Here is a 26,897-nt window from a genome sequence, read left to right as displayed (position 1 = left end):
TCTTTCTATTAAAAAAAATCTATTTTCTAAAACTGCAGAATGTGAGGACAAATACAAAAGTTCTGATATTTGCTATTACTGCACCACATCCAAATGCAATTAAAGGCATTGACCACTTGCTTATTTTTATGTGCTGATTTACACAAATCCATTCAAAGCAATGAGGAGCCCCAGCTGGTGCAAATCGTTACCAAATGCCTTTCAGAGCCACCTTTAGCTGGAGAACATTTGTTCTGTGCTGAGAACAAACTGTTTCAAATCATGCTGCAGTCTCTCAGAAGTATTAAGCACACGTTTATCAACTGGTTTGGAAGGAAACATTCATTTAGATGCTTCTCTGCCACCAGACGTGTGTTCTGACTTGTGGTACAACAGGTCTGGGGCAGTTCCCTGGTTTTTGGGTGGAGGGGACATTTCCTTGCTGTGTACAGCAACCTTGGCAGCCAAAGCTGCTCAACAACCTATTTATTAGTATCTGTACTCCTCCCCTGCTGTTATATTAATATAATGAATTGTTCACAGGTGCTTCAAATGAGGTTTAGATGATCACTGGGAGCTTTGTTACTCAAACAAGCCAAATCGAAAGGAGCAGATGCACCAGTCCCTTAGCAGAAGTATAAAGGATGACTTAATGAAGGTCATTTTGCACATTTTGGCCTTGGTGACCCTAAGAACAATCAGACTGTCATTATTTTACTGTTTCCAGACAGAAAGGTGATTGCTTCTTGCCCACTTGCCTTAATTGTTTTTTAGTTTTCTTTATTACATCATTGGCAGCTCTTAATTGCATTTAATCCTACTCCCTCTTAGCTAAAATGAGATAGTTCCCATATGACTGTTGGTAATCTGTGCTCTAAGTCATGTTTGAGCTTTAAAGCTCTTTTCTGTGGTGATGTTGAAGTCCCAGTGAGTGTTCCAACACGAGGCCAGGTTACCAGAGAGCAAAATGGACATTCCCAGCTGGATATGTAGAAGAGAGGAGTTGGAACTCATGCCAGATGCATGGCCTGAATGTTTCCTACAGCTCATCTTTGTGCTGTCCAAAGCTTGTGGCTTTCTTCCCTTTCCCTGTTTTGTGGCAAATACAGAAAACCGAACAAACTGCATTATCCTGGAAAGGGCAGGGTATGACATTAGCTTTGTAAAAGTTCATTTGCTGCTCTGCAAGTCTCTTCAAAGGCCATGCATGATGGGAAGGAGCTGCAGACTCTGGAAGGTGAGGTCTATGTCACAGGTGTGTTGTTTTGAAGTGGAGGTGTCAGCTGAGCAGTTGGCAGAGACCCGAGTCCTCCCCCTGACCTTGCCACAGCTTTCACTGGGGTTTTGGAGCAGAGCTCACTTGTGCCCTGTGTCTCCTTTCCTTATGATGGAAACAAGGATGAGGGTTTTTTCTTACTATCCTTTATAGCTGGGTTTAGTTCATGCATTTTTGAGATAAGGCTTTTCTGTTGCTTTATGTCTTATGCTGCTCATCATAAAGGGATTGTGGTCTCAGCTGAAACCTCCAGGTGCCACAATAACTGCAATGAGTGGGAGGGCAACAGCACCCAAAGTGCCACTTAATGCCCTGATCCCCCCAGTGGAATAAAGAAGAGGTGCTTTTCCTTCCCTTTTTTTAGGTGTTCAAAGGGAATGCACTAAGGTCACAACGTGCCCCAAAGGTCTGTGACAATCCACTTGGCAAGCTCTGACATGCACACTTTGAGAGTTCAGTGACAGGTATCACCCAGGAGAAAGGACAGCACTTGAACCTTGAGTCCACATTGCAGGAGAAAATCACACAGGGACAGAAACCCCGTGTAGGACTCCTGTGCAATGAGCCAAAGAAAAGGATCTTCACTGGGCTTTTCATCTGGAGAGGGCTTGGGAAGGAGCTGCCAAATGCTGTTGATCTATGAGAGGGGGTTTACAGTGTGTTCACACTGGCTGCAAGGGGTCAGAGATGGAATTACCAAGGGAATACCATCCCTGCCACCAAATACTACCATAGAGGGAGATAACAGCGTAAAAATGGGCACAGTATTCTTTGCTCTTCCCAAAGAGGCATCAGTTTTGTTCTTTCTCCAGCAGTGAATGTTCTTCTTTGCTCCAACAGGACAGAGTGTATTCAAGATGAGACATAACCTAACTCTTGGGTGGATTTTAGTTTGAAAGAGGTGTATTTGGATGCTTTTCTGGCTTGTGTCTTGCTAGACTTTGTTTATGAAAGTTTACACTGGGCTCCTGGGGGTAGTTGTCTCATTTTTATTGGGCTTTATGGCAGAGGCCACAGAGTGGATCACAGAGGTAATTGTTGAATTCAACCATGAAAACTGCTATTACTTGGTTTCTCTGTGACATCTGTTATATCCTGTTGTGCATGTGATGAGAGGCAGATTTTGTTTCATTTCAAAATCTGTTGGTGAGCGTGAGTAGTATCTAAAATAGTTGATGGCTCATCAAAACACATATAAAATCCATGCTTCCTGAGCTCAATGCAAAACCATCTTCAGAAGGTGTAGCAAATTAGAGTTCTAGAGAGAGAGAATTCAGTTTCCAGACTCTGGTAGAGGCAAAGCAGCGAGTAGGTGTGTCAGACAGACTGGAAAATGCACTGTGGATTAGAAAAGGGAGATGTTCATAGAATAGAAAGAGAGGTGGATTTATGGCTACCTGGAAACAAATGTTAGCAACTTGTAGTTTCATTTACTCTCACTGTTTAATATTAGCATATTTTCCCCTGAACCCCACTGTCTGCAATCCAAGTGTGTTCCCAGGGATGACGTGTGGAGCCCAGACATGGGCAGCGACGGGCAGGGCTGGAACATACGTTCCCACAGATCCCAAGGTAACAGAAGGGCACGAGGCTGGGGAAGCTCCACACTCCCATTTTCTCATCCAGTACGTGCTCTGGCATATGTGTTCCTGGTCACACTCCCTCTTTCTTCCTCATCAACAGGCCAGATGGATCTAGTCTTGCTTACCACCCACTCCTCAGTTGTGTTATGTATTGGCATTTGTCACTCCCAAGGACTTGTATTTCAGCAGGAAATAAGTATTCAGTTGACTGCTATAGATCTTCTGTAATTAATTATCTATTTATAATCAAATTTGGACTCTTTACCTTGCTAAAGACCATGCCCATGATATATTTAAGTCCAGAGTGAACATATTTGCATGTCCAAAACCCTTGCTTTTTAAACAATATGGATTTTCCCTGCTCTGAAAGCTTTCAAACATCTCGCTGTTGTTGTTCAAATTTATTTTTATGTTGAGGAAACAAACTCATCATAAAGGAGACGCAGTTTGGCAGATGTTGATGAGGAAGGAAGGATTCAGAAAGCAATGGGTTATTCAGCTTAACAATAACTGGGATTTCTTTTTATTCTCTATGCCACCTTGAGTCCACGTAACTCCTCTGATGCTGCTGGGTTTGGCAGTTTTGTCGAGGTTGGCACACAGATTCAACCTTTAATGCACAGGATACAAGAAATTCAGCCTTCCAAAAGTTGCAACAGTATGTGCTGAGCATCTAAAAGCAGAACTTGGCCCTGGTATTGGCTGGAAGGGGCACCACTGTATTCCCTGATTAGTTGAGTGTTATCCTGGTTTGGAGAAATTACCACCTCAGCCAGGGGAACCACATATGTGAAAAACTATAATCTCTCCTGTGTATGAGCTGCACAGTCTCAAACTGGACCCCAAGCACATGATCATTGTCAGTCTTCTAAAAATCCCATTTCTTAACAACCTTTTGTGGCAGTATATGAGGACTCCTTAGCTGGGTCATAGAGATTCTGTCTTGGTTCTGTCATAATTTCTTAGTAAATGTGAATAGGAAACCCAAGAATAAAAAGTGACATAGACATTTAGGAACCTAAACTGTTCCAGTGAGCAGTTTTCTAATATAAATAAATAGTATGGATTGGAGATGTTTTGTTAAACCTCATTTTTTTGTCTCAGGCTAACGCTATAATCTCTTTCAAGTGAAGGATTGTCTTTTTAAATAAACAGCAAAACCCCTTTAGAAATGAAGCCCTGATCTAGTTGACACCTAAAAATTTATTACAAAACAAAAATACTTCAAACATCCTTCATTTAAATTGTTATTTGAAGATTTATATTATTGCACTGAGTTGCTATGGTGGCACTTGCAATTTCCATTTCTGTCTGGAAAGCTTAAAGAGGGAAAAAAAATATGAATACCAAACATCAGAAAGTAATGATTTGTCATGTTTTGAAATGTATTACAGAAATATCAACTTAGGGAAATATGTTTGAATGAACTCTGGCGTGCTGGCTGGAGCTGAGGTTTCCAGACTTGGGGAAATCCTCACTGTGCAGAGTGTGGGGGATTGGGAGCTCCAAGGTGCAGCCTCCTGGCTGGACAAGGAGCAGATTGACATCCCAGGAGCTGCTTTTACCTGTACAGTAATTTCATGGCACGTTGTAGGGGTCCCAGGAGTGCTGAGATCTTGTAGCTGAGCTGCAGGTGTTGGTTGACTGCTGAGCCACATCACATGCAAGTCTGGAGTTCACAGGCAAGTGAAGCATCACAGAATTCCTCAGTCCTTGGCCCCAACACACTCCACAGCCTGAAGGGTGGAGTGGTCCCATCAGTGTGAGATCCACTTCATCCCAGGATCACAGAATGGTGTGGGTTGGAAGGGACCTTAAAAGATCATCTCGTTCCACCCTGTGCCATGGGCAGGGACACCTCCCACTATCCCAGGTTGCTCCAAGCCCAGGAATGGGGCATCAACACTGGGGAACCTGTGCCAGGGCCTCACCACCCTCACAGCCAATATTTTTTTCCTGGTACCTGATCTGAACCGACTCTGCCAGTTTGAAGCCATTCCCCACTGTCCTGTCACTTCGTGCTGTTGTAAAATCATCAGGAAGCAGTGGCAAAACAGTCAGCAATCAGCAGCTGTTTAGGAGGGATTGTATCCAAGCTTGGAAACGCTGATGTTGGCTCTGAGATGACTAAAGGAAATGTATATGCTTTGGTATTCATGGAATCATAGGATGGTTTGGGGTGGGAGGGACTTCAAAGATCACCTGGTTTCAACCCCCCTGCCATGGGCAGAGTGTCCGTGAGCTGGACTGACACCTCAGAGACATAATGAGAGTAAAAGGAAAGCTCAAGAATGTAGGCATTAAAGGCAAAGAAATGTACAAATGACTACTTAAACAACAGTTCTAAAAAATTTATTGTTATTAAAAGGAAAATGATGAAAAATTGATTTCATACTTTCAAATGTAGCTTTACATAGTAGTGGGCTCAACTAATTTGAAAGTGGGCTGAGCAAGTTTGAAAGGAAAGTGTTAGGAATCCTTTCTCGTGCCTAACAGAAATAGCACATTAAATCTGACTTGAAAATGCCTTTTTCAGCTACTGCTCATAATACCACGCTGAGGGCATTTTTCAGGATGAGTCTGAGGTTAAAAAAAGCACCTACTGAGTAACCAGTGCCACTTAGTTCAGCTCTTGAGTTTTCCTCAGAGGTCTCCCATCCAATTACTGACCAGATCCAGTGATATTTAACTTATCAGATCTGACAAGAGCTGAACCCAAGGTAGAATGACTGCCTAAACATTTATTTGTGTCAATGACATGTTTAAAACTCTCTGCTCTGTCTAAATATTTAAAGGAAAATATAAAGAGGAAAATGTAATGTGACATAAGACAAAATGAAAAACAACCTTACTTGTTGAGGACATTCACTGCACACAGTTGCTGTCTCCTGAATACCTGTTATTTTGGCAGAAATTGAGAGGAATGCAGCCCTAAATATCATGTTTGTCCATCTCCTTTTAACAAAAAAAAAGATTTTTACAATGGAAGTGGATCTTTTGCTGTCAAAATCAAGAAATGTGACAACAGCCAAGATCTTTAGGAACTTCTGAGTCTGAGGTTTTCAATTGTAAAGCTCAGATCTGAAAATAAGGGAATAATGAAGATAAATATATACTTAGAAAAAAGAAGTTGCAGTATTGTCCAAATCAAAAAAAGCTTAAAAGTGTAGAGTGCTTGTTAAAGTACCTAAGGAGCATCTGAAGAACAAGCTGCAATGAGCTTTCCTCTCAGAGAAGTGGAGAGTTTAAAACTTTCCAACTCCCTTTTCCTCTGTAATCCAGAGTGAAACCAAATCTCACAATTCTCTACACAGCAGCTAATCTGTATTTTCCATAGGAGGTACCCCTTGTGTGTGTGTTTAAACTCCTGTGAGCACTCTGCAAACTAATACAGAACACGTGGGCTTTCAGGATGTAGAAGGGATGCTGAAAATGTTGTTCATCTGTGAAGTTTTCCTAGAAAGGAACTTATTAAATTCCGAGGTGTCTCTGTGTGGATCATAGCGATGTCTGGGGGGGATGAAAGAACAACAGAACTCAGAATGTGTGCATATATCATGCTCTTAGCAACATGTTCTCTGCTGGAACCTGACACTTGTGTTTGCAAAAGCAAACCCGCTCTAAATTAGTTTGCAGTTAATTGGCTGTGAAGGGAAATGCACCTTGCCAAAAAAGGATTTGAAATATGAAGCAGTTTGGATTTGTGAAGAAGTTGATGGCTGTACTTGAAGAATCACAGGCTCTTTCATGGGCATCTGGGAAATAATGTGGTTCATAATCTCCAGTGCTTTCACAAATGCCGTTATTTGGCAGGCCAGGTATCTACTTGCTGCCATCTCCTAGAAGATTGATTTTTGGAGGGGTAGTCTGGGACTGCTGGAGCTGCTCATTTGCAGCTGAGGAAAGTGTTTGCATTAGGGGTAGTTCAGTAATATTTTGAATATGTGATGGAGAATAACAGGGACTAGGAGATCCAACGATAAGATCCTATCTCTGTTTTTCCTCTCAGGACTCAAAATGGAATGAAGAGTCACATACATCACAATGGTTACTGTTAATCTGTGTCTTTGCCCACCTCTCTGTTCTTTCCAAAGGTTGCTGGAGAAAGTCTCACAGGAGGTATCTGACATAGGTTTGGTAGAGATGGACATAAAATGAGTGTAGGTTGACTTCTCCAATGAGAAAGTGACTTCTATGACTGTATTTCTCCTCGAGTTCTTTGTTTTCCTAGATGTTGAAATCCTCACCAACAGGAAATTTTGCTGCAATTAAGTTGACTACTAGGACTTGATTTTTTAAATTCACATTAGAATAAGTGGGTTCAACTGTTAATCTCACCTTTCATTTCTGTACTAAATTGGACTGAAGGAAACAGATCTTTAGTTAAAAGTCTCCATCCCATCAACTACTTCTATAAATGTAGCTTGAATTTTCAAGTGCATTTTTGTTATGTTGTAAAGGTGATGACATGACTTCATCTTTTATGCTTAAGACCTAATGTGGTATGGAAAGAATAATTAAAGGGAGATGAAACTGATAATATTTCAGAATGTTACGAGATCTCTCCATGTCCTTTCAATCAGTCTGTTCTCTCAGCCTTTCCCTCTGCTCCTGCATGGGCGCTCCCTGCCCTGTTAACCAGGTTGCCACATCGGTTCAGATCCCCTGCCCGTCAGGTGAAGGTAAAATAACCTGTAGACATCCTTCTACCTTGTGAGCATCTTGGTGATCGCTCCTTGGCTGTCATCTCGGAGAGTGCACATCAGCAGCTGGATATTTGCGTGTCCGGCAGAACATCTCGCTCGTAATTTCTGCTCAGATCCAATACTCGGTAATGGTTTGAACCCTCTTCCCTGTCAGCCCCGGGAGACGCGGCCACTCAGACCCGGGGGGCGAATCGCATCCATCTGGAGGCTGCAAAAAGCTTTTCTTTTAGTCATTTACCTCGGATAGCGCGAGCAGACCTTGCTTTTATGCATTGATTGGAGATAATACAAGTGAAATGGCAATAACCTGGCAAATGTACTTCTCTGTGTATGTAAATCCTTTCGGGAAGTGCACGACAGCCGCTGTTTTCTATGGGTGTCCGTTTGTAAAGAAGCTGTTATCACAGAATAAGTTTAATGGGTCGTGAATTTTGTGTTGAAAGGAGAGTCTCTCCATGACTTCTGATCCGCCTGCACAGACCTATTGGCTCGGCGGCAAGTGCATTACGCTAAATATGCTTCCTCCACTGACTCCGAAGGTAACAGCCCTAAATGCCTCATTAAATTTTCATGGGTGACTGAGAGAAGCCATGAGAAAAGCAGCACACTGGGGGCGATGTGACGGCGGGGTCCCCGGCCCGGCCCCAGCCCCCGACCCCGACCTGGCTCGGGGGGAGCCGCGTTCGCGGCGCCCTGTCCGGGCACCACGCGTGGGCAGGGGCGGGCGGGACGCCCCCTACCACGGCTGACTCACTGACCGGAGCCCCTGGTACCCCCGGGGGAGCCCCTGGTACCGACGCCCCCTGGTGCTGGGCGGCTGGAGCGCGGTGCGGGGGTCGCCAACCGCTCGCACACGAGGGCTGGGCTGCCCCGGGGCCGATGGCAGGCTGGGGACCAGCAGACACGCCGTTCCCCCATCCCCGCCCTGAGCAGGGAGAGCCCCGCCAGCCCCCTCCCCTCCCCTCTCCTCCCGTCCCTCTCTCCCTGCCCAGCTGCACAGCGGCGCTGAGACCCCCAGCCCTGCGAGAGGAGGAGGAGGAGGAGGAGGAGACCGACCCCTGATCAGCAGCGTTCCTCCGCCGCACACCTCCCTTTTCCCCTCCCTCTGGCCTCAGCGCCGCGCTGGCGGGGCCGGAGAGGGCAGGCGGCGCGGGAAGGCGGCTCTCCCAGCATGGACGAGCCATGTGTATCCTAAGGAATAACAGCAGCTGCTGCGCCCACGATGGGGAACAGAGGAATGCGAGGAGGAGAGGGCTCGCTGGGGCAGGTGAGCGCGCCGGTCCCTTGTCCGCTGAGCGGCAGGTGCGGCGCTGGGGCGGAGGGATGCGGGGCGGGCGCCCGGTGCGGGGTGCGCTGCTCCTCCTGTGAGCGCGGACCCCCCTGCCCGCAGCAGGCACGGAACGGCTGCTTCTCTCCCAAGGAAGTTTTCTTTTCCCCCCGTCCTTCTCCCCCCCCCAGATCCCTCCCGTCCCCCCGAGGCGGGGAAAGAGCTGGAATCCCCTCGGAGTCGCGGGAAGTTGCCGGCTGGGGGGTAGCGGCGGCCGCTCTCGCCATCCCCCGGCGCAGGGCAAAAAGGAACGAGGAGGGACCCCCGGACGCGATGTGTCTGCGGGATTTCCCCCCGCCGTGCCGGGGATCTTCGGGATGCCCCGCGGGCTGGGCACGCAGCCGCTGCCGCCGCCCGGCTGGAAGCGCCGATCGCAGCTTCTGGTCGCGATAGTGCCCGTTTCGCTCGGGAGGCGCTGCCGCTGCCGGGCAGGGAGCGGAGCCCGGCTCGGCTGCGCCGTCGCTGCCGTCCCCGGGAAGAAGGTGCAGCAGAGCCGGGGACGCCGCGCTGAGGAGCGGCGGGGAAATGGCGCCTGGAGCGGGCGGAGGGGCCGCGGGGGGCCGGGGGCGAGCAGCCCTGCCCAGCTGGGGGCCCTCCGCGGAGCCGCCCGCTGGTCCCCGGGGAGCAGCCCCAGCCCCTCCCCGCGGGAAGCGGGTGCGGAGTGACCGAGTGATGGAGCGGCGCTGGGGGTTCATATGCCTCTCCTTTACGGCCCTTACTCTGGGAGGAAACACAATAACCCTCCTCCCCCTCCCCACCCCCCAATGTCAGTGTTTTGGGGTGCTTTTTCTTGTGGTGTTGGTGCGTGCCCACCGAGTCAGCAGGAGCAGACACCCGGGAATTAAAGTTGGGAGCGCTGCCGGCGGTGGGAGGTGGGTTCAGGAGCTGCCGCCAGGCTGGGTCGGGACAGCCGTGACAGATCCCACAAGGGCTGGCAGGACAAGCACGGGACTGTGAACCCCCTGGAGCCGCCTCTTCCTTCGGTGTTCTCCAGGATGTTCCACACTATGGGGAGCTCATGTTCACGACCGGCACGTTTGAGGTGCCTCCTCTATGAACGGTGAGGTGGGAAACTGGGACCAGTAATGATAGTAAAGAACAGTAGCTAACAAAGCTGGTTTCTGGCGTGGAGGGTCGTGGAGCTTGCAGATGAATGGCAAGTTTTACTTTCCCTCTGAAGTTCTGTCTTATTATACATTTCAAACTGGCTAAGTTAATTTTTTGGTCTTTCCCCAAAGTAGTTTTAAAAGCAAAGTCCTTGGAGCTCTTTGCCATTTGTCTAAATTCTGAATGCACGTCTGAAGCATTTAATCATGTTTATTGTTTTCAGCCACTCAAACGGAATAAAAATTACTTATCGTTGACGAAGCTTATCTCGCAAGCTGTTTCACAGTATGTTTCCTTTGCGAGACACAGCGCTGTGTTAAACTCCTGATGACTGTATTGTTTATTGTTCTTTCATTCCCCACCCTCACCCCCCACAACGCCACTATCAATCTGTTCCTTCCTACTATACTCGAAAATAATGGCAGAGCAAGTTTTCAGCAGTTTGATGTTTCCTCTCGTATCTGAGATTTATGTCTTTTATATTTGCTCTTAAGCTGTTTTTCATTCAGTGTGCTAAAGGCAGCTGATGTATTAAAAAAGGAATCAGAGCACAAAGCTAAAAGGGACTTTCAAACTCTTGCACTGAAGCTGTGGGTGGGATTAATGCTGGATTCACTGTGTTGTTTATTTATCACCATACATAAGACCTTTCTGAAACGTAAGATTCCTTGCCCCCTTTGTCAGTACCACTTTCTTTCATTACACACCCAAAATACACTATTCACCCTGGTCTAGAAATGCATATTTATGGTTTGGAGTGTTTTGATCTTGGACTATACCTCAAAGATGATTTTGCTGCACTTTAACAGTATCTCAACCCAGTGATGGAGGACACCATCATGTTTTCTTGTAGGATTACCTTTGGGACTTTAGTGACTGCACACATCAGTGGTTTCATCTTAGAAGGATTGAAATTGATTTTCTTCTTTTTCTTTCTTCTTTTTTTTTTTTCACTCAGCTAGTATAAGACCCTGTGTATGTCCTTTGACCCATGGCCTCACATGATGAAGTGATGCCAATAGTGGAGGATGTAGATTTGAAGTGGCTGCTACTAGGGCTTCAAAAGTAGAGGTACCAGAATGAACCCCTTGCCCTGGTGATCCTGCTTGGTCCTTTGGGCAAGGCACAGTTTTTTAAATATACCTTGTAAGACCCCTGTGTATATGTATCAAAATAAATTTAAGCCATGAACCTTGTGATTCTCTTTTTTTAGCGCTTCTCAGAGGTCCTTGCTCAAGCAAAACACAGGAAGATTGACCTTTCCCTCACATCCTTAGCAGGCTCATTGTCTTTCAGACATTTCAGCTTTCATATTTTTGCAAGATAGTTGTGTTGAATTTAGTAACAGCCAAGCTACCTATTTTTACAGCCGTGTTTACATTTTAAAGTGATAGCAAATACTAGCAAAGAGGAACAAGGTTTCCTGGATGTTGAGGTTCAAATTAACTTTCCCCGTCAATATTTAGTCAAGGTCTTGATGGTTAAAGTTAACTGTCCAAGTCAATGTTTAGTCAAGGTAATGACTTGGTTTTTATAAACACTACCCCAGCATTCTTGCTGAATTAATCAGAGTTGCTGGATCACAATACGTTTGCTCAGCCAATTACTTAGGAATAAAAGTACCTGATTGCTTGGTCTCTCAGATGTCCTGTGCTATTTGGTGTTATTTCAGCAGTGCTTGCCTTCAGCCCTTCTGAGATTTCATTCTTACAGCACTAGTTCTGTCTTTAAATCATTTATTTTCCTGGTGGATTCGTGAGATAAAATGCATCCTGTACTATCCTGTTTTTATGGGTAGGAAGATGAGGAGTGGAGATGGCAGGAAGTGGCTCCCAAAAAGAAGTGCAACTTGGAGTGTGTGTAGTTCCAAGGAAGGCTTTTGGGAGCCTGGGCTGGGCTCAGCTCCTCGTGCAGTGAGCAGAAAGAACTGGATGAAGCAATCCTTGGATAAAATGATAAAATGGATAAAAATGGGAACCACTTTAGTGTTTGGGACAAAAGTGATGAAATTGATTATGTTGACATTGTTACCTATAGTGCAAGATTGAAGCATTTTCATTCTTCCAGCCTGCCAGTAAGTTTCTTAAACACTAAAATCACAGTCTGGACTTCAATTGAACCAGTGTTTTCTCTCTTTCTTGTTCTTCCTTTCTGTCTTTTTTTTTTAAAGATGTACCACTTGCAAATGCATTCCCTGCAATTACATGGGTATTAGAGTGGATATTCATTAGGATTTTACTAATCTGAACCTCAAGTGCTGTTCTGCAAATTTGCCAGCCTTTGTAAGGCAGTGCTTGACTTCATCAGCTGCACTGTTTTATTATGAGTATTTTGATACAGTAGAATGAAAAGCCTATATTCTAAATCAAGTAATTAATCAGATTGAAACATTTTCATTTTCATACTTTGACTTGTCACATGGAGAGCCTGCAGCTCTGTATTTTGCCTTTAACACTGGTTTTCGCCCAGTCTGGCTGCAGCAAAATTACATTTCATGGTGGTGGTTTAAGAATTTCATCCATGATTCAATCTTCCATTTCTGTTTAACGGCAGCAGAATTGGCACAACTCAGAAAAGGTGAGTAAACCCAATCCTGTGAGTTCCAGGAAAGGCACCCATGTCTGTGTATCTAATCTTACACAGCCCTCAAACACATTTTCAAGTGGTGCAGGTATAAGCAGTGCCTGTTGCTTATAAGTGTGCAGTGAAAACAGATGCAATGAAAAGTCTTTAACTTGCTTTATTTTCAGTGGTTCAGCCACACACACCAGTCCTTGCTGGCTGTGTGGGGTCTGTGCAGCCTGTTTGCAGTGGTGCATCTTAAGTGGTTTAAAGGTCTGTGCCACAGTGAAGAACCACATCTGAGTGAGACCTGTCAGCTTTTTTCTCCTAATCAGTGTTGTTTTTTGAGGAGTTAGAGTGAAGCTCATACCCTGGCATGACCTGTGTGTGCCTGGGCAGGTGCAGACGCTGAAGGCTGTTGTGTCCTCAGCTCTCCAGGTCCCAGCTCCTTCCACAGCTGCATGTCCTCCCCACATCCATCCCCAGTGGAGCAACAGCACTGCTGAAGGGCTGCTTGTCACATCCTGCTCTGACTCAGTCCTCTTCTTAGATATGTGAAGTACTTCACGTGACCTTACAGCCCTTGGAGGCGTAAAGATTTGCTTTAGTTGCTTATGGAGTCAGGAAGGGTGATAACTGTGGGCAAGCTTTTAAAAATGGAGTGTTCCTGAGCAGGAGGAGCCTGCTGGGGAGCAGGGTCCAGGCAGTTCCCAGCTGGGATCCTTTGTGCATTCTACAGATAGTAATTCCATTACTGTTGGGTTAATGAGGATACCTAGATTGTTACTTTTCTTAGGGATATTTTCTCTTTATTATTTATTTTTTTATCTTATGTTTTATATTCTTAAGGAGAAGAATATTAGCTTAGATGTAGGGAAGAAATCCTTCCCTGTGAGGGTGGGGAGACCCTGACACAGGTTGCCCAGAGAAACTGTGGCTGCCCCATCCCTGGAAGTGTCCAAGGCCAGGCTGGAAGGGCCATTGAGCAGCCTGGGATAGTGGAAGGTGTCCCTGCCCATGGCAGGAGGTGGAACGAGGTGATCTTTTAAGGTGCCTTCTAACCCAAACCATTCTGTGACTTTATGGTATGTGCAGCATTAAAAATCCCACCCACAGGGCAGTATAATACCTGAGTACACAAAAGCACTTGATGATTTTAATCTGTTGAATTTTGTATGTCTCTGTGTATGGATAAACATATGTATGCAAGGCTTTATTAGCTGTTCCTTTTATTATACAGATCTCTCAGGTCTCCAGGTATTGTCAGGCAGTTAAACTTGAGAGATTCCCCCCATCCCCAGATAGTGATTACTCTTGTGGGTAGAAGAACATCAGTTTCTTGAGAGTCTTTGCAATTCCTCAAGCCTGAAGGCAAATGAATAGAAATCCAGTGGACCACCTAGTTCTTGACACAGAATTCTCCATAGAGGAGTCTGACCTAATTTATGTAGTATCGAATCAAATAATCCTGCCATGCATGTGTGCTTGCTGTTCTGTTTTCTTGCTCTCTTGCAAAAACTTCAGATTTAGATGTTAGGCAATGCCCCTGTGGTTTTAGGAGGTGCTTTTCCTCGGTGAATACTTAGTGGAAAATTACATTTAGAGGACATTTGTGAAGAGGGAGACAATGAAGACAGAATACTAAGGCTGCCAGAATTATTCATAACTGCATGTGAGTGTATCATTGTTTAGTACTGAGGGTAATCAAGAGTCCCCTAATACAAAGTCCCCCCATTATTATTACTGAAGATGGAGTTGGAATCTCTAAAAAATGCTTTTTTAAGGAAAAAGCAGTGTACCTGCCTTTATCATCAGTGTTACAGGGATGCTGGTGGGGGTTTGATCTGGGTGATTGCTGCACTTCACAGGGTTGCTGATGATAAGTGGTACCGAATATTTGTTGGGCTCAGCGTGTTTTGAAGCTAATTGGGAGGTGATTATCATCCAGGCAGGGCAGTTGTGGCCTCCTAGAGCAATTCCTGGTGTGCAAAACCCTTTTCTGGTGTTATTCTGTAGATTGTAGGACTCATCAGTCCGTCTGTCCCAGGATACACTAAAGTTTATCAATCAATCAATGTATGGAAAAGAACTTTCTAACCCTGCACAGGTTTATTCTTGGAAAGCTTAGGAAAGTTTAGAGTCAGCAGAAATTTGAGATCACAGCAACAGTTACCTGAAAACAGTTCTTTGCTCTTAGACTGAGTAGGTATCTCAGCTTTAGAACTCTTGTACTTACTCAGTGTCATTTGGGAAATTCTTGCTTAATTCCTTCTGACAAGAGTTGCTTTTTTTTTTTTTTCTTAAAAGAAAACCCCCTTTAGACAGGGTTAGTAATTAGTGAGTGAACAGGTTTGGCAGTCACCAGGTGACACTTCTTGGTTTAGGTCTGTACAAGATTGGGAAGGTCTTACTTCTTCTCCAGCTGTGGAACAACCTGTGTAAGGTTATACTTGAACTGTGTGGGGTCAACGTGAGAGAGAGAACAGAACAAAGCACTGTATAGTGTTCTTAGTCCATGTAAATGATATTGGAACCCAAAAGTTGTTCTTCAACAGGCATTTTCCTAATTCCTACTGGTTTTAGGACTATCTTTAAGCTTCACAGCATACGTAAGTAGGAAGAAAATCCACTGGCTGAAGATGATGGATTACAAACCATTAAAATAATTTTAAAATAAAAGGAAAAAGTGTACATACTGAACAATAATAGATATTAGTATTATCAGTGGAGGTAATTTCAAGTAGCACTAATGCACATTTTCCAGGAAGTGCAAGAAGTTTCAAAGTTGCAGTGGGTTCTGCAGCATTCAAGTCATGGGACAGTTTATTGTATCTTATCAGCTGGTTTCATCACACCAACCTGGGTAGAAGTTGAATCCCTCATGCACAGCATAAAGTAACTTCTGGAACATACATCTGCCTAAGTTGTACCTAGCAAAAGTAATTTTATCCATCACTTGAAGTGTTTAAATGATATTGTTGATGTTTGTAGCTCCACATTTAGAATTTGGAAATGCAAAGACTTTAATTACACCCATTTGAAAATGAAGAACTTCAGTTCCTGGGAATCCAATTGATGGAATGTGCATTTCTTATTTTTCTTTTACATAACTGTCTCCTACCCTACTGAAAGATTATTTAGAGAACAGCAGGCATCATGTTAGTCATTCCTCAGCCTAAAGGATTATAACTTCATTTTTTTCCCCAGTACTTGAAGTAACTGAGGGAAAAATTGTGAGTGGTTTCAGTTAAAAAAAAAGTTTTATTTCCATTCCTAATTACTGGAAATGCTGCTCAATAAACTCTGCTAAAGAAAACGAGCACTTCAACTCGTTTAACCTTCCCTGGATTTATTCAGGTGCCTCAGGTGGGTGCTCAGATGAAGGCAGGATGAAGAGATCCGAGCTGGCAGGAGCAGACAGTGCTTGTAATTTGACAGCCTTTCCAGGCTCTGTCAGTCTCTGCCTGGAGAGTGGCCATAACAGTTCAATTGGCATGTGCTTTTTGCCAGATTAACATGTAGGAGGTCACTTGAATTCCCCCCTTATTGAGTTCATACCTCTCCTTTAATTCTCTCTCACAGTAACCTGTCAGTGTTGATGGGAGGAAGGAAAAGCTTACTCTGTATTTAAGATGTTTTTAGCATGAAGAATTTGTTTTACCCTCTTCTTGATTTCCTTGTATAACCTTTACAAATCAAACAATTTTAACCCTATCATGTTTTGCTTGTGGCTGTTGTGGAGCAGGAGACTCTGCTTCCTTGATCTCGAGGTTAGTGATGATGGGCTGCACTAATAGCTTGGACTCCAGTGCATTGGAGCAGTAGAGGATTCAGGGCTTAGGAATTGCCAAGTAGCTCCATGATCAAGCCAAGCATGAAGGTAATTAGGGAAAAAGCAAAATACTTTTTAAACTTTAATGCAGTCCAGCTGGTATTCAGGAAATTGTACTGCTCTTCAGTTCATCAACACTCAATGCAGTGAATATCTATATTTTGAATTCCCCTCTCATTCCTTTGTATAACAAAATACACAATCAATTTCATTGTTCCTGCCTTTTATGTCAGTTTTCTTCAAGCTCTGAGGGCTGTTGGTAAACTCAAACCTTTTAATGGCATGACGAGATGACCTGTTAAGTGTTTGTGTCTTGACTGTAGCAGCTGTACCACAAATATCAAGGGTCTTGCCAGGACATGGATTCCCCTCCCTCTTTTTAATATAATGAAGGTTTTTCCATTCTAGGATTTTATTATTTTATTTTCTGTGGATGTGCATACCTTTTGAAATTGGTTCGTTGTGCCACAGTAACACTTGAGAGTTCCATTTAAAAATGTTATATGGCCTCTGTTTATTGTTTTAAACCACCTGGTAGATGTTGGCAATAAAGTCTCCCCTTTTTAATTACGCTATAATTAATACAAAACAAATCAACAGGAAGTGTTACTTCACCCAGCATGTTGGCAGTTAGCTCAAGTTTGAAAACAGTACAAACTCACATCAGTGAGTTTCATAAAGATTGTTTTATGAATGGGTTTCTATTGTGGCTGCTGAAGTAATCAAATCTCAGCTTGTGGCTTCAGGACAGTTTTCTGCCCACCATCCCTGTGTGATAGTTTTCATATATTCTGACCTATTTTTCTTCTTTCTGAAAACAAGAGAAATGAAATGTTCCCCAAGTCCTAAAGAGGATAACGAATTGAATTGACCACTTACTGTTCCTGGCACTCAGATTTTCTGATCCTCCCCTCCCTGGTGGTGGAGTGAGCTATTCAACAGCCCTGTGTGAGAGTTACAGCTGATGAAATGTGGCGAAGTTCTTTCAAATCAGAACCACTACACTGATCTACATCAAATGAGGGCTTGTCTGCTTGTTGCTATGTTACATTTGTAGCAAATGCTAATGGCTTTTGGTGCAGAGAGATCCTCAGAGAAAAGTGAGAATTGTTACTGAGCGAGTCCCACTGTGCCAAGCTTCAGTTTCTGGATTTCAGAGCAGGATGCTCCTGGAGAGGACATGAAATCCTCTTTATGTGAAAGAACACTAGAAAAATAACTCTGCCACAGCCTCAAAACAGGTCTGAGACTTGAGCATTTCTAAGTTTGGTCTTGACAAAGAACAGCAAGTGATTTTCATAAAGGAGCTCTGTTTGCAGTTCTATTTTTCCTTTTTTTTCCCTTACAATCTACTTGTATGTGGTTGTTCCTTTTGAATGTAGAGTTTGTCATGTTTCGTTCTTGCCTGATTTGTTCTGTTGGACTCTTGGATAAGGTGAGGAGATTGCAGAAGGAGAACACTGTGGGATGATTCTGTCCCTCACCAGTCTTTGTAGAAGGAGCCGAGTTTGTTAACAGGATGTCCAGTCCTGACAGGTAAAATTTAGGTGAGAAGAATCCTCTTGAAGTCACTGAATCTGTTCTCTGGTCTCTGCCTTTGTGCAGACAGCAGAAATCCAGGGGAGCAGATCATGTGCATCAAGCTTCAAAATATTGCTCAAGCCTGTGTAGAGAACTAACTGAGTTCTTTATTGCAAAGATCATCTCTAGTTCAGAGAACAGACAGCAGGTGACCCGTGCACTCTGTGGGTGGCTGGCTCTGCTAATCAGGATTTTTAGATGGAACTTTTTGGTGAGGATGGGAAGTACAGTGCAGAGAAGGAAAATACGACATGTAGACATGGTGTGTTTTGTGGATTCAGTAACACAATAATAAGTTTTCTTGATGAATACATTGTTATTCTTTTCTTTGTGCTGAAAGAGTGTACCTCAGTGTAGACAATGAGGAAAGTGCTGTAATATCAATCCTAATGGCTCTAATGGGACCAGCTCTTTTTCTCATTTAGGTGGACTATGCTGGACTATCTTTGGCTGCCTCACAGGGCTTATTTATTGATTGATTTAAAGTACTCTCAGGTTGAATGGTAGTGAGTGTATCCCATTTTCATGCATGCACATGTATTTTCATGAGAAAGGCTAACATTGGATTTTCCCAAGACAGCCTAAGGTTTGGTTTGTTGGGAGAAAAAGGCATCAAGAAACCACCAGGAGCTGTGCTGATTTAGGGTACATCTGCTTTCTTCTTCAAGAAACCCCCAGTGTAGGGTTACTGTTCCCTGTTGAAACAATACTGTTAAAAAAGGAAACAAATTGAAATCAGAATCTCTGAGGGTTCCTCACCATTTTGGATGTGACTGTTGCAACTTAAGTGATATAGTTTGTGATAGTTCCTGAGTATTCACATTATTAAAGTGTGAGGAAGTTCAGCCTAGAGGAGCAGAAGGTTGTTGCCCAGGCTTTAGTCCCTGCTGGCACACTCTGTTGGGCTGCACCTTTAACATCTCTGTCCCTGCATGAGATAAGATCAGACATGACGACATGGTGTGTATTAATCTTGCTGAGTCCTTCTGAGAGTCCTGATTGTTCCAGCAAATGCTTCCTGTAAGAGGTTGGCTACACTGGATGCCTTAGGGAGAGGACAGTGCTAAATAGAATAAATTGTGTATTCAGATGTACTTTAGCTTGTACTTTACTTGCAGAAAGTAGAGAAAATCTTGTCTGTCTGTCTTGAAAGTAAAGGAGCTGATGTCTGGAGGAGCAGTTCCAATGCTTGACAATTAATAATAGCACTTTGAAGAGGAGCTTTTAGCAGAAGGCAAGCACATAGGTTACAGAGAAGTACAGAGAACAATGTATTTTTTGTGCTAATACGTTGAGATCAAATAACTCATTAATAGGAGAATAATTTATAAGGATGATGCAAGTGGAAGAGTAAAGATCTCCTAAATATTAATCCATTGCACATATTATTTATTGTAATAAAAGTTTGAGGAGTCGACATGGGAGACCAAAATGCCTCACAACCTGTAGTAGAGCTCACAAAGTGCTTTTTAAAAAGAAATTTCCTTTAAGTGAAAAATGCTGGCGTGATGTTTTGGTGAGATGCTGGTAAAGGAGAAACTTGTAAAGTTTCCTAATGCATCTCTGTGCAGTGGTGTGAGAGGGAAACTTCATTATGGTGCAGTGTGAAGTCTGCAGGGTTCTGGAAAGGGCTGGGAGCTACAGGAGTGAGGGTCACTCATTCTGAGGAGCAAACACTGTGAACTTTACTGCAGTGGGGACAAGGTGTGACTTACTGTGGAGTAATGAACCAGGTCCAGGAGAACTGGATGCTTGGGAGTGTAAGAGCCTGGTTGGAAATGTTTTTGGGTTTTTTTTTTCACCTGAATGAATCAAGGATGTTTGTTCTCTCCACTTTTTTTTAATATTTTAAGCTTATGAAAAATATCTTAGTGTATATATATGTATTATATAGGATGTATATAAAAGCTTTTCTATAAAATTACGAGTCAGTAACAGAGTCTTATGGTTTCATAACAAAATCATAGAATGGTCTGGTTGGAAGGGACATTTTAAAGATCAAGTTCCAACCCCACATCCACAGGCAGGGACACCTTCTTCTATCCCAGGCTGCTCAGAGCCCTTTCCAGCCAGGCCTTGGACACTTCCAAGGATGGGGCAGCCACAGCTTCTGTGGGCAACCTGTGCCAGGGCCTGTCCAGCCTCACAGGTGAAGAATTTCTTCGTCATCTGTGTTCTAACCCTGCCCTCTGTCAGTGTGAAGCATTGCCCCTTGTCCTGTCACTCCAGGCTCTTGTGAACAGTCTCTCTCTGTCTTTCTTGTTGGCTCCTTCAGGTACAGGAAGGGACTGTTGGGTGACCCCGAGGCTTTCTCCTGTCCAGTTTAAACAATCCCACTTGTCCCAGCCTTTCCTCCCAGCAGAGCTGCTCCATCCCTCTCATCACATTGGTGGCCTCCCCTGGCCTCGCTCCAGCAGCTCAATGTCCTTCCTGTGCTGTATATCACACTTGGGGAGAGCAACTCTCGAGTTTTGGCACCTATAAAAGTGTCTCGTTGACCCTCCCACCTCCAATCTCCCATGCCAAAGGTTCCCTTTCTGAAGTCAGAGAAGCCTATTACATTTGTTGTTATAGCCTTAGGAGCTGTGCTACAGTACCCAGTAATATTTCAGAAATACAGGGTGAAAAACAGCTTAGGGGAGAGTGAGGGTACAGGAAAGAAACAGCCTTCCCTTTATTCACTGAATAATTGTATATTTAACAGTAACTGGTGAAACAGTGTAATGGTCTGTTAATAAACTGGAGGGGACAGCTTGCAGTTGTTCTTTTCAAAGGTGTTATCTGCTGGCCTACTTCAGGAGTGTGTGTAGATGGTTGTGTCAGGTGTTCTATTTCTGAACAGCCTTACGTATTTCCGTCATTCAAAACCTGACATGACTCCGAGTCCCCTCCTGTGATAATTCTGATTGAGCACTGATGCTTTTAAGGCACTAATACAACCTGAAGAATTCTTAGCATGCCACAGGAATGCATCCTGCTTATTTTGAAGGAGTTCATCTATGTTCAAAAAGGTGTGTCAAACAGTTCCTTGTATATCTTTGCAATGCTTGTAAGTCAGTGTATTGTAATTGAGACTTCAGCCTTCTTTATATTTTGTGAAACCTTTTCATGTGTTTCTTTCTGTTCATTCATGATTTTCTGACACCTGTTGATGTTTGAGATTGCTGTCATGTTTCAGTGCAGAGGTTTGGATAGAAAATGGCTTTTCTGATGTTAACTTTGGTGGAGTTAATCAGAGATGCTCTTCCTGACAGCAGGTGATGCTCATATGTAGTTATTCCTGATTCAGTTGTGTGTGGGAATGTGTTCTGCTTAACATAAATGAGATGTTGCTTGCCCTTGGTTTTCTGCTGTGGTAAAACACACCTTATCCTGCTCTGTTTTAATGCTTTGTGCTGCTGTTGTGTATCTGTAAATCTTACAGACAGATTCTGTCCCTTGGGGATCCAGTTTGCCTTGTACCCAAGTGAGCAGTAAAAAAAGCTTTTGCCCTGCACAGAAACCTGTAGGCCTGTGAGCTCTGCATGTGCTTGTGACACCCATGCCTTCAGATATAGTGGATGTAGGAGCAAATGGAACACTGCTTTCTGAAAGGGCCATCATAGCTTCCTAATGAGACACTTGGAGTTTTTTCCCCTCTTGTGACAGAGTTAAATGTTACATATTAGCCATAATACTTAAATTGATGAAGTGTAAAACTAGTGAAATGGGTTACCAGGAAAGGAAGTGAAAATATTATGAACCATATGCACTAATTTATGTCTTCTTAGAAAATTCATCTAATGAAATTAGATATTTGGAATAATTCAGCTTACAATATTCCACAAGAAGTACAGCAGTAATGGTAGGATGATCTTGCTTTTAATATAGCAAGGAAATTACAACTCCTTTCCTGGGGAGGAACATCAGATCACAGTGTGTTGAGATCCATGTGCATCATCAGGATCAGGAGGTTTTTTCCCTAAGAACAGGCTCACACAATTTGGTTTAATTGAGTAGCTATGCCAGCAGCTTCTGCTCTGTTCTCTGTGTCCCCCACCAGAGGCAGATGAGATGCATGTTCCTGACAGGAGTTCCTAATCCCAGGTTCCTGGTACCCTGAGTGAGCTCTGCTTTCCTCCCAGCTCCTGATCTGGATGCAGCTCCTCCCTTACTCATGATTGTCTCACCCACTCTAATCCTCCCCCTCTTCTGGAGCATTTTTACCTCTTGACTCCCAGACTAAACCTCCCAAGTCCTCCATTATTAAACAGCACTTCGAAATTCTTCTCTTTTGCCTCTTGTGATACAAAACTTCATGTCAAAGTCTATTCCTTTTTTTCTCTGGTCTGATTCTTGTATTTTATGCATTCAGTCAGCAGCTTTCTGGGTGCCTCTTGCTGTCACTTCCCTACTGTTTTGTGCAATTTTGGTTCAGAGCAGTAATTAAAGAAACAGTCCATTTTCCAGGACAATGTTTATAGGACTGTGCAATGCACATTTTAGTTTCTTCTAGAGGCTGCAGGAGGGGTGATGGTGTGGAGGGATTTTAGTATAAAGGAGTTGTTCTGGACAAGTGTAAAATCTCAAATTTTTTGAATTTTTGATTATTTTTTTAGGGGTGGTTGTGGTTTGGGCTTTTTTAGTATTAGCAGGAAAACCAGATCCATTTTATGAAAACCATCTCTCATTCCCACTTTCAAAACTCAGAAAGATTTTAAGTATAAGTTCATAAAGATTATTTAACATGGGCAAAACACAGTATTTCCCTACAGTCTAAATCTTGGAAGTGATTCAATGTCCTGAATGATTTTATGTCCTGAAAATCACCACAAAACAGACACCACTGACATGCAAAATTGTAGCCTGAAGAGGTAAAAATCTGGCAAAGTTGCAAAGTTATTGAAAAGAGTGGGAAGTGTCAGACAACATTATCCACAGGTGGTGCTTCCTGCCCTGGCTTTGAGTGGAGAAAATTAAAATAGTTCACTTTCCTAAAGGGAATTATTTAGCAATGTTACTGTTCATAGCAGCATCATAAATAAACTGCTCAAAGTTTTTAGGGAACATCAGACCTTGAGATCAAAGATGTGAGAGGTAATTGGAAGGGCAGATTGTGCACGGGGGCCTGTTAATTAAGGTGCTCTGGGTGCGGTGGTTCCAATCAGTGGAACGAGCTACCGCTGGTGACTCCTGGGAGGTGGAGCACAAGGGGCACCAACAGTCCTGTTGGCTCCACTTGATGGGAAAGAGAAGAATTTAAACTACTCTGGAGTTTGGATCTTAGTGAGAAGAGGATTTGAAATGTGAGGAGCTTGGAAAATGGATCCAGTTTGATGAACTCTTACCCATGGGAAGTGATGGAGAGCTGAAGGAGGTGGAATGCAGTAGGTGTAGTTACAGCCCTTGGGCAGATTCAGGTACTTTGCTTTTTGTAATTGTTCCATAGTTCTGGTGTGGCCAAACTGTTTTGTGGTGATTTAAATATGGCTTATCAGAAGTTTCATAGCAATTGGGGTGTCATTAGCAAGAACACAGGAAATGCAGGGTGGTGAGGCACTGGATTTCCCAGAGAAACTGTACCTGCCCCATCCCTGGGAGTGTCCAAGGCCAGGCTGGATGGGGCTTGGAGCAACCTGTGACAGTGGAAGGTGTCCCTGCCCATGGCAGTGGGTTAGACTGAGATGGTTTTTAAGGCCCCTTCCAACCCAGGCCATTCTGTGATTCTGTTTTCTGCCACATAATACCAGTAGTGACTGTTGACTTCAGTTTGCAGGAACCTGTAAAAGTACCTCCCCCTCTGTGTTTTTCAGGATAATCCTGGTGTTTTTAACAGCTAGACATGTCTGAAGCATTTTGCTCAGGAAAGTGAGTTTGGGATGTGGTGTTGGAATTCAGTTGGAGGAATATATAAAAAAGATAGAAACAATACTGCTTTCCTTGGGGCCTCACTAGAGGATTCAAGACATGCAAATGCTCAGTCAGTGAGTGGGAATGTCATCCTTCAAAGACTTAGGAAATGCAAGGACTGTGATAAAAGTGTTGTGCACTTTAAGGCATCTGAGTTACAAAGAAAACTTGTAGTTCATGGAATTATATCTGTGAGTCTTTTAATATACTGGGATTGTTCTTCATCTCCTGTGGAGCATGGCAGAATTTGTTTCCCTGGAGGTGACTGAAGTAAAGCAAGAAAAATCCTACCTGATCTTTAATAATCCTTCACATACATGTTAATACTCCAGAATTGTACAATCATTGGATAATTTACACTTAAGTTCTTTCATTTCTATGCTCCTACCCCCCCCAAAAAGAATCCTTTACTGTTATAGTCAGCCAGGGATTGTGTATTTGAAATATTTGAAATACCTCGTCTGTCTTGCTGGTTTAGTCTCACCTGCTTGGGCTGATTTATTGTGGGGTTTGTCTTTCTTCAAAGGGCAACACTGAAAAATACATTTCTCCCTTTATAGTTAATAGATTCAGGAAGTAATTTGCAGATCAGGAAACAATGGATCTCATCTAATAAAAGCACTGCCTGGGTAATTCATAAGGAAGATAAACTTGTATTGTTAAGCTTGCACATTTTACTCGTATTTGTAGGCCATCTATTGCTCTCCTGTGCTTTCCACCATTAAGCAGTAATGTTATTGCATTAGTAAAAAAGCACTGCTGCTTTGCCTTGCTCTCCAGCCCACACACCAAATCAAACAATGCATTGCACTGAATTATGAAGAACTGTGTTATTTGTTTGTAACCGCTCACTTCGTTATTGCTCTCCGGGCTCCGTGTTACAATTTAATCACTTCTCTGCTCTCCTGAGTTCCCACAGGCTGGTTCAGGCACTGGAGGGACAAAGCACAATGACTGGCAGCCAAGTGTTTCAATCAGTCAAGAGGCTGATTTATTCCTTCAAGGAGGAGTGTAAAGGAAATTAGAATGGCTGTTTTTTGTAACTGATGCTCTGAAGGCTCATCAGTTAAACCGTGGAGGTCATACATGTGTGCTGAAATCTTGAGAAAGGAAAAAAAAAACCCACCAGAGTGTGTCTTGTCACCCACACAGCACAGTCTGTGGGAAGCTTGTGATGTTCAGCATGTCCTGAAAAGGCAGCACAAGGGCTGAGAGTGGAATCCTTTCACTTACAGGGTTTTCATCACAAAAGAAGGGATAGGAAGCACTAAAAGGGAGGGTGTTAGAAGTTCTTTGTTGTCTGTCTAGTTACTGAATACACCTGTGAAGTTTTTTAAAGTGTATTCAGGCTGTTGATAGTGCAGAATGTTGAAACTGGACCAAATGAATTGCAATAGGGAAAGTGGTATGAATATCTGACCCATTGCATCCCTTTCATGTAACTCAAATCTAACTCAACTAGAGCAAAAATAGGAGTAAAAACATTGTTGAAATATTTGTGCTTTAAAAATATTCGTGTGTTTGCCTGAATAGAAACAAGTACATTAAAGTTTTGATTGCCTACTTTGATGTAATAGAAATTTTACATCCTCTTTTGAAATGCTGTTTTTCCTTTGAAAAAAATAATCATTTTTAGACAGTCAAAGCAATAAATATTCTATAGCAAAACTGACATCATTAGTTGTTTATAAGAGATAGAAAATCCAACTAAAGTTTTTGCTAATGTTGTATCATCCTTTCTTTTGCCCAATTTCTATGTTCTATCTAAACTCACTCATACAAAATCCAGAGGAAGCCAGCAGATAGTTTTGAATGAAATTAGGTCTTTCTAAGACTTTAAACCTCCAGAGAGCAGTGAAAATCTGTGCTCAACAGTCCTTGCTTTCACAGCAAGGAAGATACCTTAGCTATCAAGAGACTGCTTTCGTGGGTATTCCCTAGAAAGCTCACTAGCCTACATTTCATATTCTTTCTCTAACCTGAATCCTGAGGTTTTCAAACAGTTTCATAAAATGTATGCACTAAAACTTGATGAAAATGTGGCTGCCTAGAAAAAGAGCTACTTTAGGAGAAGCTTTTAGTGCTGACAAGAGGGAAACTTTTTAGTGTCTCCTGGAAAACTTGCATGGTTGAAACTGTGACTGCAGGGAGAGAAAAGGGACTTGCCTCTTGGGCAGAGAAGTTTCCAGGTTTGCTGCTAAATGCCCTCTGGGGCAGGGGATGCATCTGTGCTATGAAATGATAACAGATAAAACAGCCCATTTTAGTGCAGGGATTGAATGGAGGAGGAGAAGCAGCCCCATTTCTTATGACTCTGATTTCTGGGTGTTTTATGCATGTTACAGGTGCTGCATCCAGATGAATTGATGCTTCTTTTGATGACACCCATTAACACACAGATTTTGAGGCCTGTTTTGTCTCTTTCCCAGGGAAAGTGCAAGATGTGGTGATAGATGTATGAACATGAGAGTTGTGGAAGATAAAGAAGAGAAAATGGGCTGTGGGCTGGAAACAGCTACTTCAGCATTTCCTTTCCTTCCTGTCTTTTTCCTGAGCTAACAGTCCATTCAGTTTGAATACAGTTCTATTCTTAATGTGTTGAACTGCATTATTTAGCCCACCACTGCAAGCCAAGTTGTTATCCCTGGAGATAAAACTGCTAAGTTGATTTAATGGAGCTTTGTTAATCTAGAATTTCATTTGTATCTTGTCTTGGATCTGTCCACTGAGCTTCTTTGTGTTTATTATGTATGATTTTGACAAAAAGCCACAACTACACAGTAATAGCAGCTCTTTAGCTCCTCCAAGCCTGCAAGAAAGCTGTGGAGGAGACTCTTGTCTTGTGAGAAGCACTTAAAACTTGCTATTAAGTGCTGTAGTGTCTGTGTTCCCAGCACATCGATCCTTTACAAGTGAGACACTGAAGCAGGAGGTCTCTATCTGCTCCTTGGCCGTGAGTGATTACTGAGAAACACAGAAAAGAGGACCTGAGTGGTTTGTTCATAATCTACTTAGTTGGCTGCGTTCCTTTCTCCTGCATGGTTTGAATGCCACT

General features: G+C 43.3%; 1 protein-coding gene across 15 annotated transcripts in view; it reads left to right on the top strand.

The window, feature by feature from the left end:
• DAB1 (DAB adaptor protein 1) overlaps positions 1 to 26,897 on the top strand; it is a 451,161-nt gene that overhangs the window by 279,063 nt on the left and 145,201 nt on the right. For 9 of the 15 annotated variants that reach the window (XM_071565303.1, XM_071565305.1, XM_071565302.1 and 6 more), the window contains exon 1: positions 8,597 to 8,811. The exons of 3 other annotated variants lie outside the window; for them this stretch is intronic. The gene's annotated coding sequence lies outside the window, so the exon portion shown is untranslated. Of the gene's footprint in view, positions 1 to 8,596; positions 8,812 to 9,877; positions 9,932 to 26,897 lie in introns of those variants that run through there. 3 more of the 15 variants (XM_071565306.1, XM_071565304.1, XM_071565295.1) reach the window with 2 other exon arrangements.

Source organism: Pithys albifrons, chromosome 10 (assembly GCF_047495875.1).
Source record: "Pithys albifrons albifrons isolate INPA30051 chromosome 10, PitAlb_v1, whole genome shotgun sequence".
Classification (NCBI taxonomy): Eukaryota; Metazoa; Chordata; class Aves; order Passeriformes; family Thamnophilidae; genus Pithys; species Pithys albifrons.
Note: the sequence above shows the minus strand (reverse complement) of the source record. Positions and strands in the feature narration are given on the sequence as shown.